Source organism: Salvelinus sp. IW2-2015, unplaced genomic scaffold (genome assembly GCF_002910315.2).
Source record: "Salvelinus sp. IW2-2015 unplaced genomic scaffold, ASM291031v2 Un_scaffold3335, whole genome shotgun sequence".
Taxonomy (NCBI): Eukaryota; Metazoa; Chordata; class Actinopteri; order Salmoniformes; family Salmonidae; genus Salvelinus; species Salvelinus sp. IW2-2015.
Genome location: NW_019944619.1, coordinates 13,080 through 22,874, shown reverse-complemented (window position 1 = coordinate 22,874; position 9,795 = coordinate 13,080). Strand labels below are relative to the sequence as shown.

General features: G+C 45.9%; 1 pseudogene; it reads left to right on the top strand.

Moving 5' to 3' along the window:
- Nucleotides 1–9,795, top strand: part of LOC112075674 (LIM/homeobox protein Lhx1-like) — a 30,253-nt pseudogene that overhangs the window by 12,074 nt on the left and 8,384 nt on the right.

Here is a 9,795-nt window from a genome sequence, read left to right as displayed (position 1 = left end):
CTCACCTCTAATTTAACAAAGACTATACTCAATATGGATTATTATCGTAACAAATGCAATGATGTGGGGAAATTATATAGCATGTCAATCAAGAAGTTCCCCTTTCAAGCAGTTCTCGCTTTCCACCACTTGCGCACTGTGCATACGCATGGTCGTGCTGTGCATACGCATGGTCGTGGCTGTGCGTACGCATGGTCGTGGCTGTGCATACGCGTGGTCGATGGCTGTGTCAGTACGCTGTGGTCGTTGGCTGTGCATACGCGATGTCGTGGCTGTGCGTAGCGGGTGCTGCTCGGTGGCTGTGCGTACGCGTGGGTCGTGCTGTGCGTACGCGTGGCTGTGATACCGCGTGCTGTCGCGGCTGTGCATACGCGTGGTTCGTGGCTGTGCGTAACGCGTGGTCGTGGCTGTGCGTACAGCGTGTCGTGCGGCTGGGTACGCGGTCGTGGCTGTGCGTACGCCATGGTCGTGGCTGTGCATACTGTCACGAACGCTCAGAAGCCCGTAACAAAAGGGGAGACCACGTGGAGTAAGGAGTAACAAAATATTTTATTAAATAACGAAACTAGGTATAACTTACAATGGGGTGTGTAATCAGTAATCAGTAGTGTAAGTGAATGTTTTGCATGCATGAATGTGAGTAATGCAGGGTGTTGAAAGATGCTAAAACAAAACCCAAAAAGCACCAGCAACATAACCGAATATATCAAGGTGTCTGCATGGAGAGAGCCTCCCCCATGAATGGGGAAGTGGTGTGTATTTATCCTGGCGAGAGTGGGCCCAGGTGTTTCCCATGTAGCTTGACGACCCTCCCCAACTCCGCCCACGGCATCCTAATAAGGAAACAAGAGCAAAGAGAGAGAAAACGGTAGACGAGTGGGAGGGTCGTACAATACTGCAGTCGTGATCGCATGGTCTGGGTGCATACGCATTGGGTCGTGGCTGTCGCATTCGCATGGTGCGTGGCTGGTGCATAGGCAATGGTCGTGGCTGTGCGATGCGCATATGGTCGTGACTGTGCATACGCCTGGTCGTGGCTGTTGCATACGCTATGGTCGTGACTGTGCATACGCATGGTCGTGGCTGTGCATACGCATGGTCGTGGCTGTGCATACGCATGGTCGTGGCTGTGCATACGCATGGTCGTGGCTGTGCATACGCARGGTCYTGGCTGTGCGTACATTTACTCACGCTCTCAAACGTTCATATTGATAAATATCACACTTTGTGTGGACATGATCCAACGTATGGTTTACGCACAGATTGTGCCTATGCATGATTGATAAATTAGGCCCCTGGTGCTTTTACAGTCTTTTATGTCCAACACATTTTTTTCTTGCTCAGAAAACTTGGGGGGCCAAATAAACCCCCCCCCGTGGGCCAAATCCGGCCCGTAGGCCGGCAGTTGGGGAACCATGCCATAGGTGCTGTCTTGGCAAAAATGAGTGCACATACCAAAGACATTAAGGGTTGGCAGACGGCTTGGGTCGGTCCCCTCATGGGCTACTTAGAATAAGCTTGACCGTTTCCCCGGCAACCCCACAGCAACACCAATAGGTCTCAGCAATGCAGGGCTTTGGGATGTTGCTGTTTACACTGTGACATTTTAACCTCTGTGTGTCTGAGTGTCTTTTTGTATTTTTGTGTGAAAACYTGACTCTTGGAGGTCATACTTGGGMTCATGTTGTTGGTTCGTAACAGTAAACAACGTGTTCAATTCAGGGCTACCTCTTGTTCCAACAAGAACATACTGTGGAGGTAAATATCAATAGGAGATACCCAGTAAGCAAAATMACGTTGAAAACACATATTCWCCAGATGTTGTAATTAGGTTCATTTTCGGTTCTGAATTAAAGTTGAAAATAAGTATTTTCCGGACACTGAAAATACATAATGTATGGACAATTAAAAAATCATATTTTACGGATGTTGAAAATACAGTACCAGTCAAAATTCTTCAAAGTAGCCATCCTTTGTCTTGATGAAAGCTTTGCACACGCTTGGCATTCTCTCAACCAGCTTCAGCTGGAAGGCTTTTCCAACAGTCTTGAAGGAGTTCCCACATATGCTGAGCACTTGTTGGCTGCTTTTCTTTCACCCTGCGTTCCAACTCATCCCAAACCATCCCGACCATTGAGGTCGGGTGATTGTGGAGYCCAGGTCATCTGATGCAGCACTCCATCAAATCCAAATATATATATTTGTCACATGCACCGAATACAACAGGTGTTSTATTCCTTACCGTGAAATGCTTACTTACAAGCCCTTAAATAGAGTTAATAATAATATCTTTACTAAATAAACTAAAGTTTATAAAAAAATCTACTCAATCAGGTTAGTCGAGGTCATTTGTAAAGTGACTATGCATAGATTATAAACAGCGAATAGCAGCAGGGGGAGGAGGGGGTCAATGTAAATAGTCCGGGTGGCCATTTGATTAGTTTAGTTGTTCAGCAGTCTTATGGCTTGGGGGTAGAAGCTGTTAAGGAGCCTTTTGGACCTAGACTTGGCGCTCCGGTGCCGCTTGCTGTGCGGTAGTAGAGAGAACAGTCTATGACTTGGATGACTGGAGTCTTTGACAATTTTTTGGGCCTTCCTCTGACACCGCCTAGTATATACTGTAGGTCCTGGATGGCAGGAAGCTTGGCCCCAGTAATGTACTGGGCCGTACACACTACCCTCTGTAGCACCTTATGGTCAGATGCCAAGTAGTTGCCATACCAGGCGGTGATGCCACTGGTCAGGATGCTCTCAATGGTGCAGCTGTAGAACTTTTTGAGGATCTGGGGACCCATGCCAAATCTTTTCAGTCTCCTGAGGTGGAAAAGGTGTTGTCGTGCCCTCTTCACAACTGTCTTGGTGTGTTTGGACCATGATAGTTCGTTAGTGATGTGGACGCCAAAGAACTTGAAACTCTCGACCCGTCACTTGAAACTCCATCACTCTCCTTCTTGGTCAAATAGCCCTTACACAGCCTGGAGGTGTGTTGGGTCATTGTTCTGTTGGGAAAAAAATTATAGTCCCACTAAGCGCAAACCAGATGGGATGGCGTATCGCTGCAGATTGATGTGTTAGCCATGCTGGTTAAGTGTGCCTTGAACTCTAAATAAATCACAGACAGTGTCACTTGCAAAGCACCCCCACACCATCACACCTCCTCCTCCATGCTTCACGGTGGGAACCACACATGCAGAGATCATCCGTTCACCTACTCTGCTTTTCAAAGACACGGCTGTTGGAACCAAAAATCTCAAATGTGGACTCATCAGACCAAAGGACAGATTTCCTACCGGTCTAATGTCCATTGCTCGTGTTTCTTGGCCCAAGCAAGTCTCTTCTTATTATTGGTGTCCTTTAGTAGTCGTTTCTTTGCAGAAATTTGACCATGAAGGCCTGATTCACGCAGTCTCCTCTGAACAGTTGATGTTGAGATGTGTCTGTTACTTGAACTCTGTGAAGCTTTTATTTGGGTTGCAATTTCTTTTTTTTCTTTTCTTTTTTTTCTTAAATGTTATCCCATTTTCTCCCCAATTTTCGTGGTATCCAATCGCTAGTAATTACTATCTTGTCTCATCGCTACAACTCCCGTACGGGCTCGGGAGAGACGAGAAAGCCTGCGTCCTCCGAAGCACAACCCAACAAGCCGCACTGCTTCTTAACACAGCGCGCCTCCAACCCGGAAGCCAGCCGCACCAATGTGTCGGAGGAAACACCGTGTACCTGGCCCCCTTGGTTAGCGCGCACTGCGCCCGGCCCGCCACACAGGAGTCGCTGGAGCGCGATGAGACAAGGATATCCCTACCGGCCAAACCCTCCCTAACCCGGACGACGCTATGCCAATTGTGCGTCGCCCCACGGACCTCCCGGTCGCGGCCGGCTGCGACAGAGCCTGGGCGCGAACCCAGGGGTTGCAATTTCTTACGCTGGTAACTAATTAACTTATCCTCTGCAGCAGATGTAACTCTGGGTGTTCCTTTCCTGTAGCGGTCCTCATGAGAGACAGTTTCATCATAGCGCTTGATGGTTTTTGCAACTGCACTTGAAGAAACTTTCAAAGTTCTTGAAATTTTCCAGATTGACTGACCATGTCTTAAAGTAATGATGGACTGTTGTTTCTCTTTGCTTATTTGAGCTGTTCTTGCCATTAATATGGACTTGGTCTTTTACCAAATCAGGCTATCTTCTTTATACCACCCCTACCTTGTCACAACACAACTGATTGGCTCAAACGCATTAAGAAGGAAATAAATTCCACCAATTAACTCTTAACAAGGCACACCTGTTAATTGAAATGCATTCCAGATGACTACCTCATGAAGCTGGTTGAGATAATGCCAAGAGTGTGCAGAGCTGTCATCAAGGCAAAGGGTGGCTACTTTGAAGAATCAAATGTAAAATATATTTTGATTTGTTTAAAACTTTATTTGGTTACTACGTGATTCCATATGTGTTATTTCATAGTTTTGATGTCTTCACTATTATTCTACAATGTAGAAAATAGTAAAAATAAAGAAAAACCCTGTAATGAGTAGGTGTGTCCAAACTTTTGACTGGTACTGTACATGTTATTTTGGTCATTGTTTTTTGGGGCCAGATTTCAACTGTATATACATTCACTTATGTCTACATGTCAATGAAGAAAGCATTATATCACATTAAATATTTTGAATTCCACTTAAAATAAGAAAATGGAGCTAACTGAAGATATTCACATGCACTCGTTCGTTTTTTAATCWATGTTTGGTTCAGATTTGGTCCGMTTTGGACCCACCTTSATTTCAACATCCACAGATGTTGTTTTTTGGTCCGGTTCGGACTGGTCTTATTTATGGTACTGAATAGTCGGTAACATAACCCTATCATTATATAAATCTATGACAAAATTATTGACCTTTCTTTAGGCCTAACATTGATTTTCAGATCATTCCTTTTTTATGAACTATGCATACATAGCATCCACTTTGTTACGCACGCCTCTGAGAAGAGGGAACGCAACTCCCTGCTGCAACTCAACTCCCTGTGAAGTGTAAGAGGTATGGACTGTAGGCGTGAGTAAGGACGACAAAGGCAGATTTTACCGTTACTAGGATTTATTTCCTTACGGTAATATGGGGAAAAGGGGCTGGACGGAACCAAAGCAAAGAAAGTAAATATCAAACTTTCCCCTTTCCTATCTAACCTGCTTACCCACTTAACTTAACACCACCTGGTGCCCTAAACCAAAATACAGGGGGTGGTCCGCCCAGGTCTTACCTAGTGTGCCTAGACAATGAATATACTACGGGTATATGTATGCCCGCGGGCCTCTTGCCTAAGCACTCCCTAAGTGCCTTCCCCTTCCCCCCTGGGAACAAATGAAACAGAATAATTATTAACAATTTCACAAACACTTTACAACAAAACTGAGTAAACTAACTCAGGCCACTAAAGAACAACAAACACAGAACATAGCAAAGCTGCTACCAACAACAACTAACATAGTACAATTTAACCCAAAGCCATCAGCCTCCTCTCTTAGCAAATATCTTTCTCACATCAAACCTGCATTCCTCAGCCTTCAATGATCTCTCCCTGCCTATCCTTCTCTCTAATCTCTTTCATTTTCCTCCTGAACAGAACACTGGCTTTTATATAGCTTCAGGAGTCTAATTGGATACAGCTGCATCTTGACGAGGGGGCGGGGTCAGCTCTCAAATTATCAATTAGCCATGGAGAACTCAGGAAGCTATCTCCTGAAACACACTCAAATACATACCAAACACAGAAAATTGGGGAACGTAACACACTTCCCAGTAAAGAGACAAAACATAGCATCCACTTCCCTAGCAAAGAGACAAAAACTAGCATCCCTTCCCTAGCAAAGAAATGCACAAAGACAATAGCATCCACTTCCCTAGCAAGAGACAAAAACTAGCATCCACTTCCCTAGCAAGAGAAAAAACATAGCATCCATTCCCTACTAAGAGACAAAACATAGCATCCACTTCCCTAGCAAGAGCAAAAACATAGCATCCACTTCCCTAGCAAGAGACAAAACATAGCATCCACTTCCTAGCAAAGAGACAAAAAACATAGCATCCACTTCCTAGCAAAGGACAAAAACATAGCATCCACTTCCCTACTAAAGAGAGACAAAACATAGCAGTCCACTTCCCCTAGCAAAGAGACAACAAACATAGCATCCACTTCCGTAGCAAAGAGAAAAAAACGAGTCATCCTCTCAGTTTCCATGAAGACGCCACTGGTGTGACCCTTGGTTCTATAAGTCAGAAAACAACCCCCATATCTAAACTGATGACGCACCATCCTGGTTGACAGACCCAAACTGCTGTGGCTGCCAGAAAGCAGAAATACGTCTGCTTATTCGAGTCTGGCTCTTCTTTAGTTCCTCTCAGGTTAAGCAGACTTAGGGATAATTCCGCAGATAATTCCCGGGACCGGCAGTCCCAGCCTCTCCACCGGGAGTCCTGATTCCCCCCCCCCCCGGCTGGAGCCATGGCATGCGGAGCGTCTTTCTACCGCTTCCGGGACGCGGCCCTCGGACACGGCAGCCAGAGCCGTGGTAACAGTCTCCGAGGCTGAGCCCCCAGTGCTGGTTGCCAGGCGCTAAGATGCACACTCGCCACTCCTGGGGGTATTTGTCTGAGTGTCTGAGGGAGAGCAGAGGGAGAGGGGGAGAAGGAGGGGGGGTATGTAAGCTGGCAGTCTTGATTGACTGAACGACTCAGGCAACATTCCAGTATCCGCTCTGAGAGCTCGTCTAGAGAAGTTGTGTCTTGGGAAGCGTGGTGTGTTAAACTATTATTTGGGGTAGAGGAGCTGTCACTCAAGCAGTGCACCAGAGCAGTAGAGACTGAAAAAGTGCTCAATACAAAAGTCATTACATAGCAATGCTCGTTGAAAGTGAAACCTAGCTTATGTTTAAACCTAGAAACCTGATTGTTTAAAACTTGTTTAGGTTTAAACGCTCTCCTCTCTCTCTCTCTCGCTCTCTCTCTCTCTCTCTCTCTCTCTCTCTCTCTCTCTCTCTCCTCTGCTCTCCCTCTCTCCCTCCCTCCCTCCCTCCCTCCCTCCTCCAGTCTGTTTGCAGTGAGATGTGGTGGCTGTGCAGAGGCCATCTCCCCTGCAGAGCTGGTGATGCATGCTGGAGCTGCAGTGGTTCACCTGGGCCTGTTTTAGCTGCAGTCTGTGTTCCTGTCTTCTGCGGACTGGAGACTGCTGTGTCCTCAGGGGAAGGACGGTTGCTCTGTGCTAGAGACTACAACCAGGAAGTGGGACAGACCCACCTCATCAGACTCAGGTACCCGTTCTGTGTGTGTTTGTGTGTGTGTGTGTGTGTGTGTGTGTTCTATAAACCTCAGAAGGTAATATATGGATTTTTTTCCATTTGTCCTGTCTTGGCAGGTGAAAGTGATGATGAGCGAGGAGAGGAGGAGGAGAAAGGGGATGAGGGCAGTGTGAAGGCTTCAGGCAGACGGGCGGCGGAGCAGACGACCCTGAACACAAAGACCAAACGTCCACGCACCATTCTGACCACCACCAGAGACGGGCCTTCAAAGCATCCTTCGAAGTCTCCTCCAAGCCCTGCCGGAAGGTAGGGCTAGGTGTACACCAACCGGGCTCCTAAAGAGAAAGCAAAAGCTGGGGGTGTAGTTTTGCACTTTGAAGGGTCCTCAATCAGAATACTCTCCAACAGCTGATTATTGTCTTCATCACAAGGGTCTGAGGTTTGGTAGCTATAGTTAATACACTGTACTGATAAGAGTCATCATGGAAGTGCCCTTATATTAGGATATGTAGACTACAAGGGTCATATCACGTTTACTTCCTCTCTCTCCTTCCCTCTCCTCTTCTTCCCTCTGTCCCTCTCCTCTCTTCCCTCTGTCCCTATCCCTCTTCTCTCCTTGTCCTCTCTCCTCTTTCTCGTCCTCTTTCTCCTCTTCTTCTCTCTCTCTCTCTTTACTCTTCCCTCTGTCCCTTCCTCCTCTTCTCTGTTCTCCTCTTCTCTCCTCTGTCTTCCTCTTCTCTCCCATCTGTCTCTCTCTTTCTTCTCTGCTTCTCTTTCTCTCCTCCCTCTGTTCTCTTCTATGTCGCCTCTCCCTCCTGTCTTTCTCCCTCTGGTCCCTCTCTCTCTCTTCCTTGTCCCTTCCTCTTTCCTCTTCCCCTCTTCCTGTTCTCTCCCTCTGTCCTCTTCTCTCCCTCTGTCCCTCTCCTCTTCTCCTCTGTCTTCTCTCTCCCTCTGGTCCCTTCCTCTTCTCCTCCTCTGTCCCTCTCCTCTTCTCTCCCTATCTGTCTCTTCCGCTCTTCTTCTTTCTCTCGTCTCTCTCTGTCCTTTCTCTCTCCCTTCCTCTGTCCTCCTGTCCTTCCTTTCTCTCCCCTTGTCCCCTCTCCTTCCCCTGTGTCTCCTCTCCCCCTCTGTTCGTCTCTCCCTTCCTCTTCCTCTTCCTCTCTCTCCCTCCCCTTTTCTTCCCATTCTCCCCCTTGTCCTCCTTTCCTCTCTAAGGTGAGGGAGACCTTGGCAAGCGGAGACCGGTTCCTGAGCGTAAGAGTCGTGCAGGTCTGGTTCAACAAACCAAAGAGGCCAGGTACAGTATGTGATGGCTGCCTGGACCCCCCCACCCCCCCCACACACACCTTGATACCTATCGCAGATACTTTCATGTGTACCTTAATACCGGGAACTCTTTCGGCAGTTGCCTTGTGCTGCCAACTGGAAATCACTCTGTTATTCTCTATTTCAGGAATGATGAACATTCATCATAGATCCTTCAGCGATAAGGGCTGTATTTCCTTACAGCGCGGCAGCGTGTGTGTTTTCTTCCATGAAACTATGTTTCTTTTCTTCCTCCATATTAAAGTGTTCACACTGAGTGAACATGTTCTATGCCAAGACTAGGTTTGAGAGAGAGCTTGTGGGAGTGATATGTAATATAGATGTATACCTTATTCTGTTTATACTGTAGATGTAACTTGTAAATCATGGTACTTAAATTATATTTATGTTTATATTGTAGATGTAATGTCTATGTAATTATAATACTATTTTCTTTATTTGTGGATTTAATGTATATATGTATTAATATTATATTTCTGTTTCTATTGTAACTGTAACTGTACAATATGTAATCAATTTATTTAATGTTTCCTATTGTGGATTTACTGTAAATATGTAATTCACATTTATATTTACGCTTGATATTGTAACGTAACATGTATATTGTAAATTAAATTATATTTCTGTTGATATATAGACGTACTATGTAACTTAAATATATTTCTGTTTTGAAAATGAGACGTATATGTATTATAATAGATATTCTTGTTGTAATGTAGACAGTATATATAGATTGTGCCATATAATAATAATATTTCTGTTGATATTGTAGATGAATCGGCAGAGGCAGCAACAGCAGAGCAACAAGAGCAGCAGAACAGCCAGCACATCCCTGTAGCGGCTACTGTACCACCATAGGCACAGACGTCATTCAACGTCATTCAAACGTCTGTTCCACGTTGGTTCAAGTAATTTACTTGAAATTACCGTGGAAACAACTTTGAATCAACCAGTGTGCTCCAATTGAGCGTACACTGAACACACACCCCAACACACCAACACAAGACACACACACACACACACACAACACACCACACACACACACACACCAACACACAACTACACACACACACACACCAACAACACCACACACACACAACACACACACCACCCACACACACACACACACACACACACACACACCACACACAGCCACACCATCCACAACAATACTTACAACA